This window comes from Podarcis filfolensis (genome assembly GCF_964270895.1).
Source record: "Podarcis filfolensis genome assembly, chromosome: 13".
NCBI classification, from domain to species: Eukaryota; Metazoa; Chordata; class Lepidosauria; order Squamata; family Lacertidae; genus Podarcis; species Podarcis filfolensis.
Window position 1 is genome coordinate 32,839,132 of NC_139615.1, and position 9,103 is coordinate 32,848,234.

The following is a 9,103-nucleotide window of genomic DNA, read 5'->3' on the forward strand; positions in this document are numbered from 1 at the left end:
AATGGGTAACCTTTTGAAATTAGACTTTAGTTCCCATTTACAGAGTATGCAGAAGGCAGGCCTGGACTGCTTGACCCTTTAGTTCTCTTTTCCCTCTTATAACATGGATGGCGCTGTGGTCTAAACCATTGAGCCTCTTGGGCTTGCCGAAGGTTGGCAGTTCGAATCGCCACGACAGGGTGAGTTCCCATTGCTCTGTCCCAGATTCTGCCAACCTTACAGTTTGAAAGCATGCCAGTGCAAGTAGATAAATAAGCACCACTGCAGCAGGAAGGTAAATGGTGTTCCTGTGCTCTCTGGTTTCTGTCACAGTGTCTCTCTGTGGACAAATGTTGGCTCCCTCAGCCTGAAAGCAAGATGAGCACCACAACCCCATAGTCGCCTTTGACTGGACTTAACCGTCCAGGGATCCTTTACCTTTTACCCTCTTATAAAAACTATGCAAGACACTCTCGTTTAAAGAACATGTAACTTTTACTTAGCATACTTGCAGTTGTGGATTAAATATATATACAATGCAGGTGGGTGTTTCTTTTAGTTGCTAAAACATCTGACATAGATTAACCTGTTACAGACAACTAACATTTACAGACTGACTGATATGCTGACTCTGATCAAGGCAGACAGCAGAACAATACAACATACTTGCTGCTCTAACTGTTCACACTCACAAGACTGTTAATAACTGAACCAACTGAAATAACTGCCACAGAGTACATGACATCACAGCAGTCCTAATACCCTTTCAAACATTAACCCTTTACATATGCATTTTGGATGCTAACATCCCACATAGGCTTCATCCTTGCCAACAGGGATCTCACAAGGGTGCAATTTGTCTCTATATGTGGAGTATGCAGAGATTCACTGCAGCATGGTCTTTGCAATATGCCGTTCCACACAGGCATTCTGTAGTAATATAACAACACAGGGCCATATATCAATAGTCTGTCACCGAATGATTTTCATCCAACATGCAACTAAGCATAGTCTTTTCCACGAGGTTTCAAAAAGTGTATGTGAGATTTGTGGAAAGCTGGATTTTATTTGGGAATTCTGGGTTGTTGTTGTTGAAGAAAAGTTTTCAATAAGTTTTCCCTGAAAGGCATTATGGAAAATGGGCTTTTGGCCACCCTGGCTGTGCTACTGTGGTATTTTAAATTTTTGTGTGTGTGGAGGGAGGGAGGGGGGATGTGGCTGCACTCCCTAAAAAGCTGGAGAATACAAGTGGGTCCAGAAGAATGGAATTTTGCCTTGTAAAAAAAAAAAAAACCTACTCCAGAAAAGCTGGTGTATGATGACAACCAGATGCTTCTCTAATTTTATCCTTCATCTCTTCCAGAGGTATATATTGGCTGTGTCTGGGGTATTTCTCCTTTCCCAGACAGAAATCATTTCTGGCTTTATCGAAGTAGAAGCACTTTTCTCAGAGGCAACCTCAGACATCAGCTTGAATTCACTGTTTTGCTAGAGATTCTTAAGGCAAACTGTACAGGTCCAGACTCCCGCTGGCAAAAGTGTATCCGTTTTGGTCCCTGCAGTGGGTTCTGAAAGTTCTTGCAGTTCAGAATTTATTGCAGCTATTCGCTAGTCATAAAGCAGCATAGCCATGGCCAGCCATGAGCCTAGCAGGAGGTAAGCAGACAGTAATGAGAGGCTGGTACTGGACCAGCTCCAAGTCCAAGGGGGCCCTGACATAGTCCTCTATAAGTGATGGTGACAGTAGAGGTGCTCTAACGATGGCTGGGAGCTTTGCATTTTGAGTTCATGCAATGCTGCAGAGGAACCAGTGCAACGTTACTCCAGGGCATTCTGGTGAATTTAAATGATGGTTCACAGACTCAGCCTAGCAGGAGGTATCCAGAGCAGGCATCAGTGCTGGTGGACCCTGATTAGACTGTGATGGCGGTCTTCGGAAAATAATAATAACACTACTACTACTACTACTACTAGTAGTAGTAGTAGTAATAGCAGCTTCCAGCAAAATACAGAAACATAATACAGTGGTACCTCAGGTTACATACGCTTCAGGTTACATACGCTTCAGGTTATGGACTCCGCTAACCCAGAAATAGTACCTCGGGTTAAGAACTTTGCTTCAGGATGAGAACAGAAATTGTGCTCTGGTGGTGCGGCGGCAGCGGGAGGCCCCATTAGCTAAAGTGGTGCTTCAGGTTAAGAACAGTTTCAGGTTAAGTACGGACCTCCAGAACGAATTAAGTACTTAACCCAAGGTACCACTGTAAAACGGCAAACATTTAAGACTTTAAAGCTAGCTCCTTAAAACTGCACCTAGAAGTGAATGAGCAGCCACTCCAGTTCTTTCAAAATGTCAGGAAAATCCACCAGGCTGAACCTCTTAAAATTCTGGCAGGTGATTTCTGTCCTCATTATACCTTATCACTGTCAATCCTACATCTGAGTCCTGTGACTTACTAGGCAATGCCCAAACACTTTCATGCCTATCTTCATGGCTATGAGGACTCCAACCCATTTGAGAGAGAGAGAGAGCTCTCTTTTTCTCCACCTTCCAACAATAATAAAAATCAGCAAAAGCAATGCCATCAATAATCACAAGACTGAAAAATATGAAACAGTGGCACAATAAAACAGTCAAGCACCAGAGGACAGAGGAAAATGGAAGCTAAAAACAGACTCACAAAACATATGACGCTACCTTGTGCTCAGTCAGGCTGCTTGGATGCATTGACTGGCACTGTTGACGATATGAATGGCAGCAGCTTTCTGGAATCATACTGCCAAAGTAGAAGTGCCTGTCAGATGTGTTATTTTGCATCTAACCTGTAGGGTTGTAGTTGTTTTAATGCCAGCCGCAGCCAGCTGGTTCTTCTCTTCTGACACCACTTTACAACTTAAAATTAAGAAGATAACCATGCCAAGCACATGCAGTTTCACATTTTAAACTCACTTGAAATCATAGTATCATGGTGACTAGAGAAATAAAATGGAGTTTGCCTATGCTGAATGGTATTTATTTGGGAACAAGCAGCATTTTGCTATAAAGGGGGAAATAGGTTTAAATTAAAACCAATGAAGTATCTGTAACCTCATACTTGATTTGCTTGCTGTGCTGCCCCAACTGTAAAGTGTTTCTAAAAATAAGGTGGTGGTGATGTGGGGTGTGTTTGCTACTGCCCCCATATGTCTCTCTCAGGAAATGGGTGAAGTCACCCTAGAATGCTCCCTGAGAAATTCATGATTTCTGTGCACATTTTGAATTGAGCCAAAGTGACTTCATCCATCAGTACACCCAGAGTTATTCTAGACCATTTCCATACATCTACGGGTGTTTCCTTGGTGTTTTCTGTGGAATAACTACCTTTCATTCAGTCACTTTATACATAGGAAACTGTCATATATGGAGTCAGACCTTTGGGTCATCTAGTCTGGTGTTGTTGACCCTGAATGGCCGTGGTTCTCTTGGTTTTCAGACAGGAAACTGTACCTAGATACACCAGGGAACCTTTTGAACATGGGACCTCTTACAGAATTGGCCACTGAGGTATTGCATGATCTATGTGATCTCAAATCATTGCCCTCTGGTGCTTTTCCTGTGCTTTCTCCATCTTTTCTCAGCAGCAGGGGAAAAAAGAAAACTTTTTGAGAAAGAAGAAAATGGCAGTACAATATTTCCACATGAGTATAGCCTTAGCACTACATCCCCATCTTCTCAAAAAGGCATCGTTTTGATATGTGCAACGATGTATCAAGATGTTGAACCAGTCAACATACTCCTGTATAATTACCTTTCTTGTAGGTGCCTTTTTGGGAATACTTCCATTGATCTTTTACATTATACTTTCCCACCTATATAGCTCAGTTGGTTAGAGAATGGTGCTGATAACACTGAGGTTGCAGGTTCAATCTCTGTATGGAACAGACACGTACTCCTGCATTGCAAGGGGTTGGACTAGAGTCCAGCCTTTCTCAATCTGTGGGTCCCCAGATGCTGATGAACTACAACTCCCATCACCACTACCTAGCAAGGCCAGAGCTCAGGGATGATGGGAGTTGTAGTCCAACAACATCTGGGGACCCACAGGTTGAGAACCACTGGACTAGACGATCCTCAAGGTCCTTTCCAACTCTACAATTCTATGATCTTTTAATATTCCAGAGGTAGCCAACCTGGCAACTTCCATATTATGATGGACTATCATTCTCATCATCCCTGACCATTGGCCATGCTGGCTCGGACTGACGGTGTTTTACTGCCAATTTTAAAGCATGATTCAAAAAACCTCCACTGCCTTTCTTGTATTTCCAAATGGCACCATTTTACCACCATTTTAAATAAGGTTTCTAGTGTTATTTTTTGCTCTACTATTGAATGTTGAAGGTAAGCACTGACACTTGAGTGGTGTTTTAGTGCAATTTTTTAAAAAAACTGTTTTGCAAGCAGGTTTCAAAATGGCATCCTCAGGTGAAATGTCCCTCCCCAATGCCAGCAGTCATGCCCACCAGTGTGAATGAGATGTGGCAGAGGAAACTACAACAAAACCGCAATACCACTTGAAGTGTGGTACATCAGTTGCAATTCCATTCACAGAAGAATGGCAAAGACTGGACAGGGCTTGGAGCTGCCCGTATGAAGCCAATCTAAGGTTTAAGTGGCATGCAGACTTGCAGAAAATAACCACTGATCATCTCTAGGTCATCCCATGCCAACAGAACTTGTGTTTGAAGAACGTGGGCAGTGACTTGTAAGAGATGGAAAGCTTCATATTACATCCATAATGTGCACAACAGAAATTAATACAAACAGGCATAACATGATGTTTTTTTATAGTGCTTGGTCCTGTCATGTCTTATTTATTTAGCCTTTGATCTTCTGTTTTAATTTAATTAAATGGGGTGGAAGAATATATCAGTGTCATGGTGGGACAATTTCATCAACAGCTGCTAATGATTCATTTTGTACATTGCCACACACACATATATCATACTGGATTAGGTTGGCCCTTAGCACTGAGACAATTATTTCTCATTAGTGGTCACCAGCAAGATTTCCCATGGCTTTTAGGTGACTATAATTTTCAAATTTAGCAAACCTCTCAATTCCCCTTCCTTTTCTTGTAAAACACACACACACACACACACACACACACACAGAGGCCAAACCAAACCATGACTGTTACAGCAACAAAGAAAGAGGGTGGTTAGGCCTGGTAAGCCTTTAAACTGAAGAAGAGAGGTTGAGGATGTACACTCAAATGGGTCCTACAATCTAAATGACACCTATTCTCACTCTGCAGCTGTGTTGATCACATCTGTGCTACACATCTGCTGTACAGATGTGTGAAATCAGCATAAGGGTAGTGTCTACATCCACTGCCAGTGAGAGCTATTTTGGCTTGCATTTTGCCTGTGAGCCTGTGTGAGTCTTCCATTTTAGCAGTTGGGCTGTCTGAAATGATTTTGCTGCTCCAGGTGAGTTTAATCACCTATATAGGCATCTTGGTCTATGCAAAGGGAGGCAAATTATGCTTCCCCATCCCCTCAAGGTTTTCCTGATCTTGTAGTGTGGTACAGCAGTTAGGGTATCGGACTAGGACCTGGGAGAGGAAAGTTCCAGTTACCACTTGACCATGAAGGAAGCTCACTGGGTGACCTTGGGGTCAGTCATTGCCTCTCAGTCTAATCTTCCCCACAGAGTTGTTGTGAGGATTAAATGAGGAAGGGAAGAATCATGTATAGTGGTACCTTGGTTTACAACCATCCATTCCGGAGATCCATTTGTAAACCAAAACAGGTTGTAACCCAAGGTACGCTTTCGCCAGTGGGGCCTCCAAAAATAATTTGTTCGTAATCCAAAAAATAAAAATAAAAATGGGTTGTAATCCAAAAAAAGGTTGCCAACCGGGACACACACTTCTGGGTTTGAAGTGTTTGCAATCCAAAACGTATGCAAACCAAGGTATCACTGTATGTCCCTTTAAGATCCTTGGAGAAAAAAGGTGGGAGATAAATATAGCTGTTGTTGTTGCCCTTTGCAGGGGAATTGAAAGGGACACCTACAGCACCAGGATCCTTAGATCAACAGGGATGGGTTAAGGGAGAAACTGTCCTCTCCCTTTGTATGATTTTTTCAGTTACAGGCCCCTTCCCCTGCTCTGTACAAACAAACGGGCCCTTTTGCTCCATTCATTTGTGGAATGAAGAAAGGGGGAATTGACTGCAGCCTGAAAAACAGATATCTGGTGTGTGTGTTTAAATTCCTCCTTGAAGGATTTCCTGAGTAGCCTGGAGCCCTGAAGTTCTACTCCCTGGGCAGCAATCTGTCCTGACTATAGGGATTTTGTAGAACTAGAATAATCATGATATTATATGGAGGCCCTTTCTGAGGTTTAATGGTCCTGAGTGCCATGATAAATGTTTGGATTTTTGCCTGCACTTGGCTTCTTTTAAATCTCCTTCAGCTCAGAATGTGCTCTTCCATCGTCATAAAATCAGGGAAGAAATAGCCAAGGCCCCTTTCAGAGGAAAATTTAGTAGCACAGGTAGCCAAGTCAGCATGAGAAGGAAGCTTCCTTTGCTGGTCAGATTAGTGTAAAGACAAGGCTGAATGGAGAGAGGTGGGGAGTCCTATGCCTGGGACTGCAGGCATTTGGATGGAACTGCCTTTGTACACTTTTAAGACAGGAATGTATGGCGACCTACCTTAGAAGGGTGTTGTGGTACAAGGATGCACACGGAAAACTAAATAATAAAAGACAATTTAAGACTGCCTCAGATGACAGATAATGTGTGTCGTTAGCGATGAGGCTAGTCAGTGTCACTCACTATCCAGAACTGGACAAATCAAAAGCTCCCATTATGTGCAGGGTTGCATGGAACGGAGGACTCTCACATAAGAGTTAATTTATATGCCAACAAACCCGAGCCTCTGGACTTCACTTCAGACTGTAGGAGATTTGCATGATGGAACACACAACAAAATACACAGTGATAGGTAATGACAATTCTGTCTGGTGATCTTTTACACCACCTGTGCTATGTCATCATGATGATGAGGCTGTTATAAAGGAGAACGGCTTAATCTGATGTATACGCTCTGAAGAAACTTAGAAATAAAGTCTGTTTTTAAAAGCAGGAAGTCCTGTGGGGTTCCATGGGGCTTGATCTCAGGTAAATGTGTACAGAACTGCAGCCTAAAACCCACTTTGTTGACCACGCTCTCAAAAGTTAGCCACCACAGAAATGCACTCTGCAGATGCTCAGAGAGCCCCTCCTTAAATCTTCCTTTGCTGTTCCTGGCATTCAGAACAAGAACTTTTGAACCTTGGCAAGCCAAAGCTCACAGGAAACGAAAGATTGTCTCCCTCCATTGCTTAAGAAAGAGCAGCAACACGAGCACGCCATTGCCAACTGCCTTCGCACTACACAGCCCACAACCTCTCGCTGCAGCTCACAGCACCTTCACTAAAGATAACCCCAAGCCAGCAATGAAACTGCGCCTCCCGGAAAGCCATGCTACGCATGAATGCAGCTTTCTGATGGCTGCTGTGACGTCACACTCCATCACGATAGAACATTGTGCAGCAGTGTATTCCGGCCGTTCCTTTTTTCTTCCCTCCCCCTCCAACCCTCGTTCCGCTTTTGCTCCATAGGCTTATGAATGGGTGCGTTTGTTCCTTAAAAATAAAATAAAATAACCCAACGTGCTGAATAAATAACTACCCGTCATAATGTCCCCCCTCTCTCGCCTAGGCATCTCCCACTAACAATTTAGCCCTTCTGAAATTATGCCACGTAATGAATTAGGCTTTAAAAGAATTGGTTGACGCTTTCACGTTGCCAGGTCTAAATTATCTCCTGCTGGCTGATGTATAGGCATTAAATTGTAACTCTGATTTGAAAAGAAATCAGAGAACAGTCATAATAATTTATTAATGTGTATTTTCACTGTTAGACATGATGTACTATATATATCCTCTGTGTGTGTGTGTGTGTGTGTGTGTGTGTGTGTGTGTGTTCGTTCTTTCCCCACCATTCTAAAACAGGACAGGTTCCTACTTTATGTGATGAAATAACTGGATTCTGGCCATCTTTAACACAATTTGGGAAGACCACAAACTTTGCACATTTATACCAGGAATAAAAGGAGTTGTGGGCGCTATCCAAGAATATGTAATCCTGAGAAACAACCTCCTATACAATTCCAAATATTGTTGGTCTGCTGGGGATTTTTGATTCACCTTCATTTTGAGGGTTATCCTCTTCAATAGATAAGAATCTTGGAGGAAACGTTATATTTTTGGAAATCGGGGGTATTTCGCCAACAAACATCTCAAGCGCCCTCCCCAAAGGCTGATTATTACACTTCATACATGTGTGTTTGCGTTACACGAAGAGCTATTCTATTCTATAAGCTGTATGCGAGATACCATGGCTGCATTCCATTCAAAACAAGGACAGTCTGAATATTTGTTATATTTATCGGTCGCTTCATGCAAGGAGCCTCTTCTAAGCGACGTACAATAATGCAAAGCAAACATGGAAACTTCAAGTCCAACTGAAATCTAGTTGACTTCAGTAAAGAGATGTTGCACCCTGCTAGACAAAATTATGCTTATAAACTGCTGTGATCTCTTTGTTTAACAAAGCTGCCCCTAATCTGGAGAATTTCTCCCATTCTTCTTCTAGATATTAATTTGTAGACGGAAAAGGTAAACCTGCATAAATGACAGGCGCAAATCATCTAAAAAGGAAAGCATTGGTTTGTCTTTGTCTTTACTTTGGAACGTAATCTGCCAATTGAATTAAATGGAGGGGGGACTCCATCCCACAGCCATAGAGGTGGGATCGGGACGGCAATGTTTGCATATATACAGTCACTCGGATGTCAAGTATAACTAATTTCCAGGTAAGTATCCCACTCTCGCAGCCTAAATTATTGGCGAAGGGTCGAAAAGAACGAAAAATGCATACTATTCAGGGAATGATGCGTTGGTCGCAACGGGGGAAAAACAAGAAACAAGCACATTTCTTTCTTCACTGTAGCCTTTATTACGATAAATTGCTAATAGTTACTCTGTTACCCATATATATATATATATAAAGTAAATAATATCTTGTGACC

At 42.4% G+C, this 9,103-nt stretch overlaps 1 long non-coding RNA gene across 1 annotated transcript; it reads right to left on the reverse strand.

The window, feature by feature from the left end:
• Positions 1 to 455: 455 nt before the first annotated feature.
• Positions 456 to 2,903, reverse strand: LOC310746738. The gene is made up of 2 exons (XR_014540789.1): positions 2,678 to 2,903; positions 456 to 1,625 (listed from the first exon to the last, which is right to left on the reverse strand). It is a non-coding gene; the product is annotated as an uncharacterized lncRNA (long non-coding RNA).
• Between the last annotated feature and the right edge of the window lie 6,200 nt (positions 2,904 to 9,103).